Genomic DNA, 15,461 nt, shown 5'->3' on the forward strand with positions numbered 1-15,461 from the left:
ACTATACAAATGGTATCCTCCCAGGTGGGTAAACTTAATTTGAGAGTTGAAAACAGGGGTATTTGCACAAGTTACCACTGTGCTGGTTGTTGGAGTAAGTGAAACAGGGACTATTGAGCTCTCAATTCAGGTCACTCCCTATACTTCCCACCACTATGCAAATATTATCCTCCCAGGTGGGTAAACTTTAGCTAGGTGCTCACTAACAGATAGTTTTTGACAAGTGAACCCTGGTCTGGTGTTTGGAGTTATAGACACAAGGCCTCCTGGCCTTAGCAGTCATGTCAATTTAGAAAAGAGAACACTGGAAACAGTGACTCCATGGAGTTGCAGTCATGTTGTCGTGTAGGGTCTCATTATTCTAATGAGACTACTGGATTTTGAGCCGCAGAATCGCCTGCTGTGTGGGAGACTAAGTCTAACCCACTGCAGGTGACACCTGTCGCTCCAATCTGGGTTCTGCTCCGGCTAACTAGCAGTGCCTCATCCCCACCAAAGGGTAGAGATGATTAGGCAGCCGAGCGCATGACATACTTGGCTTCTCAGGGAAGTCTTGGTCACTCGGGTCTCATCCGGTTCTCTCACTTACAATTCAGTCTCATATATAAATGACAAACAGAAGCAGTATATGTTTCAATAATGAATTTAATAAAATGACTGCATCTTAGATAGCAAGGCGTGAGCTGCAAAAACCAGGACGACACAACATGACAGTATTAAAATTGTGACGAGAAGAGTGAAGCATAAAAACAACGCTATCATATTGTCACTATTTTCAATGGACTAATCCCTACCTAGGCTAGGATAGAGCACAGCATGTTAAGCTCTATGTCTGCCCTTTAGGTTCCCCTGGGAAGACATCAACCCCCATATCTGAACAAAGGCCTGTGGTCTGCGTAAGCATCTGTAGCAAAGCATTCGGCAAACAGCATACAGTCGTCGTTCCCTGGCTGGAATCTCCCTCTAACGTGTAAGGGACAAGGAAGTGTTTTTATAATAACACAGCTGATATTCTGAGAAAGTGTCCCTATGTAAAGATGTGTATTTTCTACGAATGTTGGAGACTGAACTTCTACCACGTTCACCAGCAATGTACTGTGCTGTAGCCTTGGAAGAAGCACAGAGTGATCAAGAATGTCTTGTTTGAGAACAGAGTGCTGGCCTAGGCAAAAACAGTTAGACGGAAATAAAACAAGACCGTAAAAATGGTTATTGTAACAATAATAAGACGAAGCTGAATAAAATATATCTAGGTTAAAGAGCACAGCGGCCTAGTGTGTTAAAATAACGTGCATGGAGCTATAACTAAAATGGCTACACAACAATGTCACACTCTACAAATGTTATCCCCCACGTGAGTACACTTCAATTGAGAGTTACTAAACGGAAGTATTTGGAGAAGAGACTACTGTTCTGGTGTTTGGAGTTAGGGAAACATTGGCTCCTGGGAGTTGCAGTCATGTCAGTCCCTTTACTCCCCAACACTTGACAAATGTTGGGTATGGCAATACTGTTTGCAGAATGTATTTCGGTTTTTGCAGACATTTACCTGTTGATACATACCATGGGTCATTTGATTATTATTGTATATAGTAAGATTTACAGACCCCATTTGGACCAATGTCATGTGATGTACCTTAGTTGCTATAGTGTTGGGTCCAACAATACAGACTGAAATTGTTAACACTCATATACTCTGGGTATTGAATGTTGGTAGGGTACATGAATAAGACAGTGAGCAAAGGTGAGCTGTGAGCATGCTTGACAAGTCATTTTTCTGACATATTTTGTGTTGTGACTTACCAGACCCGACTCCCCAGGTATTGCTGTCAAGCCTTCAGGATGCAGGATGGTCAAGACCTTCTCCTCCCAGGAAAAAAGATATAATGGGGCACTGGGAGGCCCACCGGTGTCTTCTTGGCCTGCAGCTGGTGCCTGGAGACCAGGGAACGGACCTTGCCCCTGAGGTCATTCCACCTGTTCCTGATGTCCCTTTTATACACTGGGCGGTGCCTAAAGAATTCACTCTGTCGACTTTGTAAACAGGGTAAGTTTAAAAGGGTGTGATTGGAGGAACGTGTGTGCAGGGTGTTCTATGGGATGGTGAAAGAAAGGGGTGCCTGATCTCTGTACTGAACAAAAAGAGAGGTGCTCAGGCTTTGTTGTCTTGCAGTGCAGATGCAAAGGATTGTGGTGTGTGAAGCATTGTGTTTTATAGTGTACTTTGCAGGTGTGTCCAGTGTGGCAATGTGTGTCAGCTGTCTTGTTTTCAAATTCCTCTAATGTGCAGTTGTGTTTTACTCTTCAGACCGCAAACCGCTGTGGTTCAGACTGCCATTGGCTGACTGCTGTGAAGGGTCCGCCATGGCGACTGTGTGCTTGTAATAAGCTCATTAGTTTGTTGCAGTGCTGGTAGCACACAAGGTCGAACCTCCTATTTCCAGGCAGCTATGCTGCTGGCGGTCTGGCATTTTTGCTTGGCGGTCGGCAGTCCTGCCTGTGTAACTCATAATAGGACGGTCTCATAGACCGCAAAACCCGTAATGAGGCACCAAATGCCTAGATTTGAAACTTTTATTTTTAATTTAATACAAAAATGTTAAAAAGATGCTTTTTCACATCAAATACACTCCTAAATCATAGTATCTTTAGATTTCTCGTCATTTTGGCACCAAAAATATAAGGTATATTACAGTTATCCGCTAGAAGTGCTATACCTCACCTGCCAAGAAGGATGGATTCATTTATACACGGTACTAGATGCGCCATGAGAAAAAATACAAACTATCTCCTAAGAATACACAAAAACCATGTTAAATGGCAATAGCAGCATTCTTGGCACCAATATATGGGATAGTTGTTTCCAGTACTAGTAAAATTTAAGATCCAGTAAGTAAGCCCCTTTTGTATATAGCAAGCTCTACAGAGCGGTTAAACCTCCTACAATGACATACACCTCACTCAAATCAATCCTACTCCAATCCAATTCACTCATCTCCAATATACTCCAATCCACACCCTACAATCTATTCTATTCCACCACACTCGACCTAAATTCACCCCAGACCAAAGCCTGCAATAGCATGCACTAGCGTATGCATTTCGCTTGTGAAATTCCTTGTATACAGTAAAGGACTTGGAGCCCACCTTTTATTTACAATTTGTTGGCTTGCGTGGCTTCGTAATTCATCATTGCAGGCCTGGAATTATTTACGTTCCTCTCTGTGGAGCAGGGACCAAGCACTGATTGAATCAACTTAATCAGTGCCCGCCCACTGCTCCTGACGCAATTGAGGTATATTGTTCTTTTTAACTTCTACTGCCCTGCTACACGTTTGTGCCTGTCAGTGCCCAGCAGAACAAACAAAATTGCAACGTTTTATTTTTTAAACCTAACTTTCTATTATTTTGCCAAGTTGTCTTTTCTCACTTTGCACTCATGTTTTCTTTTGTTTTTGCTAGTGAGCGCTGTTCTAAAAAGATGATGACTGTCTTGTTCTAAATATTTCAAAACAACATTGTTTCTTTATGTGTAATTTCTGAAATGATGCTTTAACACATAATAGTGTAGTATACCACAATCCACCTCAAGCCAATCAGCTCCACTACAATCCACCCCACCTCACCCCACACCAGCCCATCCAGTTTCAATCCAATCCACTCCAGTCCTCCCAACCCACCCCAGTCTAATCAGCCTCATTCCAATCTGCCACACTCCAAACAAAATCAATCTGACCCACTCCAATCTGAAACAATCTGCCCCACTCAAATTCATAACAATCGGTCCCATTCCAATCCAATCCACCCGACTCCATCCCAATACACCCCTCTGCCATCTAATCCACCACACACCAACCCAATCCTTCCCACGAAAATCCAATGCACCCCACTCAAATCCACCCTAATACAATCTGCCCCACTTCAATCCAAAACAATCTCTCACCCCAAATTGTCCCACTCCAAATTGCCCCAACCAAATTTGCACCACTCTATTTCAATCTGCCCCGCTACAATCTGCCCCACTTTAATAAAAAAGAATCTGACGCACTTTAACCTACACCACTCCAACCTGCACCACTCCACCCTGCTCTACTCCAATCCCAAACAACCCACTCCAATCCAAAACAATTTACCACACTGTAATTCGACCCACTCCAATCCAATCCAATCCACCCCACTCCATCCCAATCCACCACAATCCACCCTACTACAATCTAGTCTACCCCACACAATCCAACCCACCTCCAAACCAGCACAGCCCAATCTACCCCACTCCAATCCAATATATCTCACCCCAATCCACCCCACCCAGTCTACTCTAGTCAAATCCACCCCACTCCAATCCAACCCATTCTATTCCAATACTACACAAATCACTACAATCCAATCCAACCAATCCACCCACTGCAATCCACCCCACTACAATCAAGTTCACTGCTACCCAATTCAACTCACTCCAGTCTGATCCAATCCACCCACACCACTCCAATCCATCCCACTCTAATACAATCCACTTTAATCCTCCCCACTCAGTCCAATCCACCCCATTCCAAACCACCTTAAGCTACTTCACTCCACTCCAGTACACCCCTCTCCATTCAATTAACTCCACACCAATCAAATCCACCAGCACCACTCCAGTCCACTCCACCCCACTCCAATCCAATCCAATCCACCCCACTCCAATCCAACCCACTCTAATCCAACCCACTCTAATCCAACCCACTCTAATCCAACCCACTCCAGTACAATCCACCAAAATCCACCCCACCCCCATAGACTCCCCAAACATACCCCCCACACCCCCTTCACGCACGCTCACACCACTCACAAACATACATGCGCACATACATGCACACATGGACACATACATACATGTAACATTTCCCCTACACACGTTACACCTCCCGCATACATACATGCACTCACACACCCCCTCTACACACTCACACGCACACCCCATGCACACACAACACCACACAACACCCCCCTCCCCTAACGGACAATCACCTTACCTGTTTTGGTGATCCTCCGGGAGAGAACGGGATCCATGGGGCCTGCTCCGCCGCCAGCACCCCGTCACCAGAGCACCACCACACCGAATACTGAGACGAAATTCGGTGGGCGGTGTTCTGATAACGTGGCGGTGAAGGTGGAGCAGCCTCCACTACACTGCTGACCACCAGTATGGCTGCTGGCGGCTCTCCGTCCAAAAAAGGGCGGAGGGTCGCCAGCAGTCATAATATGGTTGGCAGAAGACCACCAACACTGGCGGTCTTCTGCCCGGCGGAGCCTCAGTGGTCTGTGAAAAAGACCACTGAGGTTGAAATGAGGGCCTAAATCTGATAGTTCCCAAACTCTTGTGGAAACTCTTCTTGTTAAAAGAGCAATAAGAAAGGAAACCTTGTAAGATAGAAATTTGAGACCCAGAGAATCTAGTGGTTCAAAAGGATGAACCTGCAAGGATCTCAAGACTACATGTAGTTCCCAGGAGCGAGAAAAAGAGCAAGCAAAAGGTCTGGAAACTGAAAAATCTTTTAAAGTGTCTAGATATAAAAGACTCTACATGTTGCAGAGGTTCGGAAAACTCTCTAAAAGCTTTAATAACAAATCATTCTAAGACTGGGAAAAGGGACAGGTTGGACCAGAAAGATCATGGGTAAAACATCACTTATCAAGGGACACACAGTGCTTAGAACATGCCTTTACAGTAGCAGGTCTCATAGATTTCTGAATGGTATAAATCAAGGGCCTTCTTTAAAAAGGTTTAGCCTCTGAACATCAAGATCAACAGTGTTAGTTTGAGGGTTAGCCGAAGAACCAGAAAGATCTTTCCCAGGTCAGGCCTGATTCTCATACAAATGAATTCCAGACTTTTGATGGTTAGAGGTGACATTTAGCAATATTCAGGATAAACCCCAACCAATTAATTGTTGGTTTTATTCCTCCACAACTCCTCCAGTTTCCTAACCTATTGCTGCATGTAGTAACCTACTGTCTAAGAATGTAAACATTGAAATTCACTGTAGATGTGCTACCATTGGTGCCACCATCTTTGTGAATACCTTGGTGTGGACTTCAGGCCGAATGGGAACACTTTGAACTGCCAATGATGACCTCATATGCAAAACCTCCAGTGGTATTTTGCTCTAGCTATGTGCAAATGTGCAGCCAGGAGGGTGATAAAGTATCTCGTTTTTGAGCTTGAGATTCTCCACAAATTAGTTCACCTTTTTGAGCTCAATTACCAGATTAAATCCTCCTGAAATCTTTTGGACAAGAAATACAATGGAGTAAACTCCCGACTCTGCTTTGTTCCTTGGAACAGAGGATATCATTCCCTTCTCTAGGAGGGCTTTGATTCCGTTCAGAAAAGCGTCTGTCTTGAAATGATCTTTGAGTATTGGTGTGAGAATGGCCCTGAAGGAGGAGGCTGAGAATGAAATTCTGTCATGTATCCTTTATTCAGTCAATCAATCGAACATTTATAGACATTGGCAAATCACCTGTGAGGGTTGTGAGGTGCTGGAGCTGTATGCTGCTGCATGGAAGAATGATTATTTGAACATCTAGGTCTTTAGTTCTCTTCTGAATTGCTGGAATGACGGTGCGCTCCTGAGGTGCAGGGAGAGATTGTTCCAAGCCTTGGCGGCCAGGTACAAGAAGAAGAGTCCTTTGCTGGTGGCTCAACAGATCTGTGGGGTATTTACGAGGGAGAAGGAAGCTGATCAGAGGTGGCTGGTCAGTTGCTGGAAGGTCATGCATCTTTTGATGTATGCTGGTCCTTCATTGTGCGCAGCCTTGTAGGCGTGGGTCAGCATCTTGAACTGGCATCGCTTCTGAATCGGGAGCCAGTGTACTTGTTTGAGATCGGGTGTGATATGGGTCCCTCTGGGGAGGTTGAATACGACCCTTGCCGCTGAGTTCTGTATTGTCTGGAGTCTCTTTCGGAGTCATGCTGTGATTCCCAGGTGCAGCGTGTTTCTGTAGTCCAGTCTGTGGGTGTATAAGGGTTTGTGTGACGGTCCTTCTCTTGTGTGCTCTGAGCCACATGAAGATCTTGCGAAGCATGCAAAGGGTGTGGAAACAGGAGGGTGAGACTGCATCAACTTCTTTCTTCATGGATAGCTTGCTATCCAGGATGATGCCATGGTTGTAGGTGTGGTCTGTTGGGGCGAGGGGTGAGCTGAGGTGTAGTTTCCAAAATGAGGACCTCTGTTTTTTCAGTATTGAGCTGGGGACAGTTGTCCTTCATCCCATCCACTACGTTCATCATGCATCTGTAGAAGTTAGCTTTGGTGGTGGAGGGATCTTCAGACAGTGAGAGAATGAGCTGTGTGTCATCAGCACAGGAGATGATGTTAAGTCCGTGTGATTTGATAGTGACAGCCAGGTGTGGTCATAAAAGTGTTGAAAATGGTCAGCTGAGGGACAATCATTGGAGGACTCCATAGATGATCCTCTTGAGCTCTGAGGTGAGCAGTGGGAGACTGATCCTTTGGGTTCTACCGGTGACGTACGAGGCAATCCATTTGGGAGTTTTTCCTTGCATCCCGATGTGCTAGAGTCTGTTTAACAGGGTGTTGTGGAAGATGGTGTGGACATGTCCAGGAGGATGAAGATTGCTGTTTCCCCACGGTCCAGGAGGGCTCTGATGTCATCTGTGGCTGCAATCAGGTCTATCTCGGTGCTGTGATTTGCTTGATATCCAGATTGGGAGGAGTCCAGTAGGTTGTGGTCTTCTAATTGTTGGGTGAGCTGCTGGTTGATCTCTTTATTGAGGACTTTTGCTGGATAGGGGAGCAGAGAGATGGGCTGGCAGTTCTTCAATTTGGCTGGGTCAGTGGATGGTTTTATTCAGGGGGGCCTCACTTCAGTGTGTTTCCAAACCTCCTGGAATGAGGCTGAAGTGATGGAGGTATTCAGGACCTTCCTGAGCTCGTCGCGGATTGTCTTGCTTTCGAGGTTGAAGACGTGGCAGAGTTCATGATGGAGATAGTGTCTTGCGTGGTGAAGAGTAGCCCAGTGGGTGAAAAGGTGTTCAGGGTTCATTTTTGTGCATATGACCTGGATGATGCTGTCTGCTGTAAAGGGATGGTGTTCAAAGTTTTCATAGATAGCCAAGATCACTGTCGTGGAAAAAGTCCATGAGGTTGCCAACCAGTTCCTGGGAGAGAGTGATGTCGTTTTCAGTGGCTGCAGGATTGGTGAACTCCTTCATGATGGCGAAGAGGTCTGTGCTAGTTTTTCTTGGTTTCTTTGAGGAGGTGGTGGTACTGGTTGAGGGTGGTCCTGAAGGTGATGCGGTCTTCTGTTTTTTTGCTGATGCACCACTTTCTTTCAAGTTGTTGCCCGTTGCATTTGCAGGAGTGCAGCTCCTGAGTGAACCAACTTGCTCTTTTGCTTGTTCTTTGACTTTGGCTGTCTTGGCGGGGGTGATGGCGTCAGCGCATTCTGTGATCCACTGGGAGAAACTCTTTGTTGCTTGTTCGGGGTTGTGTATGGAGTCTGGAAGGTGGGTGTGGAGAGTGTTGTTCCACTGGTCTTCTGATATCTTTTTCCAGTTTCTTTGCGTGGATTTGGGGGTCTCGGTGCCATGGTATGAGGGTCCAGAGATGGTGAAGTGTACACTGTGACAAGGTGAGTGGCATGGTGTGGATGTACCTGACTCTGTTGCTGGAAGTGAAGATGGGTTTGAGCGTATGCCCTGCGATGTGGGTAGGATTGGTGATGAGCTGCTTGAGGCTGATGTTGCTCAAGCTTTCCAGGAGGTCGGTGAAGTTGGTGTTGCTGGGGTCATCGAGGTGGAATTTGAGGTTCTCAAGGAAGATGTAGTGCTCAGAGTTGATTGCTTGCGGGGCGATTAGTTCCGGGATGGGGTCCTGGTGGTCTGTAGGTAAGGGTGCCTCTGATGCTGCTTTTATCGTCTGTGTGGAGTTGGAAGTTGAGGTGTTCCATTACTGGTGTCGGGTCGTCAATGGATGTCGGGCAACGGATGATGTCCCTGAACATGATGGCCGTTCCACCTCCATGCTTGTTGGTTTAGTCCCGGTGTACTATCTTGTAACCTTCAGGGATGGTGGTGGCGATGTCTGTGGTGGAGAGGGGGTTAAGGCAGGTTTCTGTGAGGAAGATGACATCCGGGGTGAGGGAGGAGATCATGTTCCAGACCTCTGTGGCGTGTTAACTAGTGAACATGCATTGAGTAGGATGCTCTGGAGTTGCCCACATCCAACATCCATTTGTCTATTATTTTCTGCAACTCTGAGAACTTATATAACTGTAATTCTTGGCCATCATCTTATTGTGTTGTGCAACAGTGAGGAGCGCTGACTTTTATTGTCTTAATCCTGATTAAGCTTCTTATATGAGTGAAACGATGCGGATAGTATTCTCCCCTTCCCCACACACACTTTCTAAACCCTACTTGGAGCCACTAGGCTCTATTCTGAGCAACTCTAACATTTCTTGTAACTTTTATGCCGAAGTTGCCCAGCTCTGTCTGAAAATGTTCCTGAAGGTGCACTGCACATGGCTAAAGACCTTGAAGATATTTAAACCAGGATAGTGCATCACCATCTCAAACTCAACCCACAAAAATTTGAGTTTCTTCTCTTCTCTTCCCGGCCCAGCACTGAACCACTATCAATGTATGTTTACTTGGAATAATGGAAACCGGCAACGTGAGTTTACTTTGAATATAGTAGGGACTTGGCACTATATCCTAACTAAAATAAGGATGAACAAAATAGCAGCTGATGACAACATTTTCAATAGTATTTTTTTTCCCCAGTGGTTGGTTACAGTTACACGTTACTGTTACACGTGTCAGAAGCTTATAGGAATATATAGTATTTGTTGGTTGTCAAAAAACAGGTGACACCCAGAACAACTGAGCTGAGGCTTATAATGATATTTCATTGTGAACCAGCCATGCATCACTTCATAAGGAAATATTTAATGAATGCGCACCTAGGAATTTTAAACGTGCCCTAGATGTTGAGTTTAGCAATAGTAATTATTTGTACAACTCCAAATTTGGGGCAACCCACGTTATTATGTGATTCAGATTGCACTTTTACAAAAAGCTGGTCTTCCTTGCACACTGAATTACGTTTAGAAGCAAAAAAGAGAGAAATTCCATTCATATTTGCAAAGGTTGTGCTAGTTTCTCTTCCCACATTTCGACTGACAAAATTGTTCCCCACTTTGTGGCTGGGTCTAGCACTCACATGATAGGCTTCAAAACACAACGTTGAGACATCTTGTTTTCGTCATGAAATTTGAGCCACTTTGGTAATGTGGATACCTGCAGCTGTGGTATTTGGGCCTGTGCTCTGCCGCCACCCAGAAAAACCTACTAAAACCCACACACTACTAAAAACTAGACATGCAGGGCCATCAAGGCTGATGTGACTTGCATGGATTCCACTTCATGTTCTTACCCAGAAAGCCCTGCAAACATCAACATTTGGCTAAATTAATGAGTTTTCCTCATTTATGAGAGGGGAAGGTTCTGGAATCTGCAAGATTCACAAACTACTACATTTAAAAACTGGTATAAACTTACTGGGCCATTCTCACCGAGCTCCCTAAAGAGCACTTCCACAGAGACCAAGGACAATAGAGTTTGGAGGACTGGGTACTCAGTCAAAACATGGCGTACGTCATTTCCACCATTATGTGCACTGCATTGGCTGTAACATATTTATAATATGAAGAACAGAACAGGAAGTGGCAAGTAGGCCAGAAGATGAAGGTGGCAAACATGCCAAGGGTATGACCAATATGTGCTATATGCTGGAGACATTCAAGATGCAGTGGCTCAGTTCTAATATAGGAAGAAACACAGTCCTGGGTTATATTAGTTGTTTGAATGAGAAGAGAACGATTTTCAACAGTAGGTGAAATAATCTGAAAGGCTGCATAACTAGTCCAGTAATGGGCCATGGAACATATCTACCTATGCTCACCCATTGGAAGGGATATACTAGCAATAAAGCATACTGCGCCACTTCACTCAGTGCGCCTGAACTTTAAGCCTATCGGAATCACCATTGTATGAAGATGGTTTCTTCTGGTTCATAATTCTGTGTTGACTACTTGGTCTTATAGGCTCCTGGTGGTATTCATCACCTGGGCCATTCAGCTTCTCATAAGAACCTTCCAACTCTGGATCTCTGCCATTACTTCTGATCATTCTTATTACCCATGGGAGGAAAACTCAGAGCCAGTCGACACAGCCCACTGGCACAAATGGAAAATCTTGTTAGGTCCTTGCCACCTGTCAAAGCATCCTAAGAGGGCACTGAAGGAAGGGCCAGGTTTTTTAGCCCCTTGTAAACAATTAGGTATGGGTTTATATAGACCTCAAAGTAATTGGCCTAATTAGCAGTCAATCTGCTTTAATATGCATACCTCTTTGACACACTGGAAGGTGCAAGAGAGGCCTCTCACATCAGGAAGGCAAGGGTCTTGCCCTCCAGGATCTGTAACTCCCTTATTAAGTTCAGGCATACACTCTTCAACTCTAAACAAAGTACATTCTCACACCCATCCCCCATTCCTTGGCTCCCATAGGAGGGAAGATGAGGCTGAGGAGGAGAGAGGGGTTCTTCTGAGACACAAAGGGTGTCAAGCAGCCTCCAGTTTCCTCAGGCACTGCAGCACTCTCTAAGAACCACAGCCCCCAGGAAGCACACAAGTATCCCTCCTCTCTTCACACCCACAAGAGCTAGAGAAGACTCCATTGAGGGAAACTAAGGATGGTCCAGTGATGTAACTTTGTGCAGTTACCCGGGCCATCACCAACAACAATGGCACGGGCCACAGTAAATCAGCTGGGGCAGCAGGGGCAGGCTACCTCTCGCCCTTATGATCCCACTGCATCTGAGCCCTTGGTGCCACACCCAAATATGCCACTATCTTTCATCCCAGATATTGACACAGGAAACTCAACTGGTTGCCCCCAAAATTCAAACAACTGAGGAAACTGAGGGCCGGGATAAATTTGTTTTAGTTGCCTTTGCCGGGCATATGACCAGCTTAGAGGTGTCCCTGACATTTATAGGTTTCAAGATTCCATCTCAATTGTCTGATGGGGATGAACCTTAGATTTCAATTACTAAGAAGCAGGGCGCTGAAGCACTACAGTCTGTGGTTCCACTGCCAGAATAAACCATTATTGGCAATACTACTTCTGTTCAGAGAAGCCTGTGTCCAAAAAGCAAAACTCAAACCAATTAAAGCCCCTGTGAACTATCATGCAAGCCACACTGGAGCCCTCAAATTTGTCTGGTAGGAAGTGGAGCCATCACCGCTTAAGCCAACAAGTGACCGCTTTGACAAGGGGCTAGATTACGTCCACATGTCTTAGACTACTGCTGGTCCATCCATTTAGTTCCAGGGGAGAATATCTACATTTTAGGAGGATATAGTTAGAACAAACACTAACAAAGGTAATGAGCATTTGTTCTTTCGATCAGTAGAGTTGTCACCTTTCCCAAAGAAAAATACCAGCCACTTGCTCATATTTTAAGATTCAGTCATGGTGGGATGTGATACTTAAATAGGAATTTCTAACATGGGTTTTGTGTCTCTGTTAATTTTAATTACCAATTAGAGCTCATTTAGACAGCTCTCGAATACTGTTTAAAGCAGTGGTGGCTGGTGACCTTTAAAAGTGGTGTTGCGTAATCCCATCACTTAAACTCACACAGATAGTCACACAGACATGCTCAGTGCTGGGATTTCACCAGCTCTGAACAATATGTCTGATGGCTGGCGCAGGCGCCTTCATGCATGATCCTAGTCAGGGTAAGTCACAAACACACTGTAAATTAACCTGTGCTCACCCTCTGGTAGATTGGCACAGAGAGGTCAGGCTTAGCTTAAGAGGCAACGTGTACAGTATTTGTGCAACACTTTAAACAGTAAAGTAGTGAAAACACCAAAAAGATTCCACACCAAGTTTGAAAAAATAGCTACTAATTTATTAAATAAAACAAGACCACACTGACAAAAATCCACTAAAATGTGAGATATGAATTTTTAAAGGTAATTTTCCTATTTTATTTCACTAGCCTGAACAGTATAATACTAACTACTATCAAAGGGGAGAAGGGTGAATACATACTTAGGTACAGTCCCTACTGTAAACGAAATACACCAAATATACTCCATGACAGGAAGATAGAGAACTGTTGGGTAATTATCAGACCTGATGTCAAACAGGAGGAAATTATCCTTTTAAGAATGGTAGCCCTAACCCACCAATCTGGTGGCATGCTACTCCTCATGCCAGCTGGCATAGGCTACAAACCTGTGAAGCATAGGACCTCTTGGATGTTTTTTTATTTAGAATTCTATGATGAATGGCTGCTTGGAACAGGTTGTGAAGGGTACGCTGCGCTATTGCGTATTTACATCGAGATTCAAAGCTGTTAAAAATACTTAAATGTGGTCTCAAATTACTTTATTCTTGTCCCATGAAACATCCAGGAGCTCCCCTGCTTCGCAGGGTTATAGCCAACGCCGGCTTGTGTGAAGAGGAGCACAATGATGAAGCATGGCACCAGGGAGAGGTCCACCATCCTCAAAAGGATAATTTCCTGCTGATTCACATCAGATCGGTTGATAACCCAACAATTCACAACACTCCCGGTCCACTGGTATCTGCTAGAAAAGGGGTTCAAAGTTTACTGGGGTGGAATTTCTGGTCAAAATAGTAACCACGATTCTAGTCAGGGTAAGTCAAAAACACACTCTAGATTAACCTGTGCTCACCCTCTGGTAGATTGGCACACAGCGGTCAGGCTTTGCTTAAGAGGCAATGTGTAAAGTATTTGTGCAACACTTTAAACAGTAAAGTAGTGAAAACACCACACAAAAAGATTACACACCAAGTTAGAAACAATATCTACTAATTTATTAAATACAACAAGACCAAAATGACAAAAATCCACTAAGTAAAATGTGAGATATGATTTTTTTAAAGAATAAACTGTAAAATAAAGTTTAGAAACAATAAGCACCTATCTGGGATAGCTACTTGCGCCAGACCGTTATGGCACGAGGGCCATATACGGGGAAGCAGTGGTTCCGATGGCAACGTGCTGGTGCTGAGAGCGATTCGCAGGTGCTGTTCTTGCAACCTCAGTGACGTGTTAATTCTGCTCTCGCAATAGAGGAAGCGTTGGTTCCACTGGAATAAGCACCTTGAGATTACTTCCATTGGTCCATGTGCAGAGGCAGGATGGCTGGAAGTCTGTTTTGTCCCAGAGACTTCAGATCAGGAGGCTAGGCAGCTAGCTCTTGGAGTCACTCTAGGTTTAAGCTAAATTGATCCAGTCTTTACCTAGGCAGCGACAGCAAGGCAGCAGTTCTTCCAGGGCAACAGTCCAACAGAGTGGCAGTCCTTTAACACATCAGTTCTTCTTCCTGGAAGAGTGGTTACAAGTCCAGACTTGTACTTAGTTGGTGGTGTCAGGCATACAGCACTTATACTCAATTGTGCCACTGAAATGGGGGAGACTTCGAATAAATGTCTTTGACATGCACAGAGGCCCTCCCTTCCTGCCCTGCCTCCAGACTCACAGGGGGAGGAGGAAATTGCAATTTAAAATCCAACTTCACCATAAGTTGTGATTTTAAATTGTGATTCCAGAGACACCATACTTGGCAGTCTTATCTCTTCCAGTTTGGGGATTACCCTTATGAAATGTAATAAGGTAATACCAATGTTATCCTATGGGAGAGATAGGCCTTGCAGTAGTGAACAATGAATTTAGGAGGGTTTCACTATCAGGAAGTACTTTTTAAATACACTGCACCCTGCTCTTAGGCTGTCCAGGGCCTACGTTAGGGGTAACATATATGTATTAAAAAGTAAGTCTTCAGCCTGGCAGGACGTTTAACTTGCAAGGTTGACATGACAGTTTAAAACTGCACACACAGGCTCTGCAGTGGCAGACCTGAGCCTTGGTTAAGGGTCTAATTAAGTGGGAGGAACAACAGTGCTACAGGCCCACTTGTAACATTTAATTTAAAGGGCCTGTGCATCTGCAGTGCACTTTACTACGGACGTATGAGTAAAGTAAATAAGACAAATGGGTATGAGCCAATATTACTATGTTTAGAGGAGAGAGCACATCAACTTTAACAATAGTTATCAGTTGTAAAGTGCACAGAGTTCTAAAGCCAACAAAAACGAGGTCAGAAAAGGTTGAGGACGAAAGCAAACTTTCTGGGATGACCTTTCAGAGAGGGCCTTTTTCCAACAGTACCTTTTGTGTATTTCATATACAATAAAATACTTTGTCAAGCCGGTAAAATAATGACCAAGTGACAACCCTAGCAGGCAGTGAAAATGGGCAGCAAGCTGGTAATCTTGTGTCACGTTCTTGTAATTCAAAGGAAATTATGCTGTATTTGCTTTGCCAGATGCCAATAGACGAAATGGA

The sequence above is a fragment of the Pleurodeles waltl genome, chromosome 5, assembly GCF_031143425.1.
Source record: "Pleurodeles waltl isolate 20211129_DDA chromosome 5, aPleWal1.hap1.20221129, whole genome shotgun sequence".
NCBI classification, from domain to species: Eukaryota; Metazoa; Chordata; class Amphibia; order Caudata; family Salamandridae; genus Pleurodeles; species Pleurodeles waltl.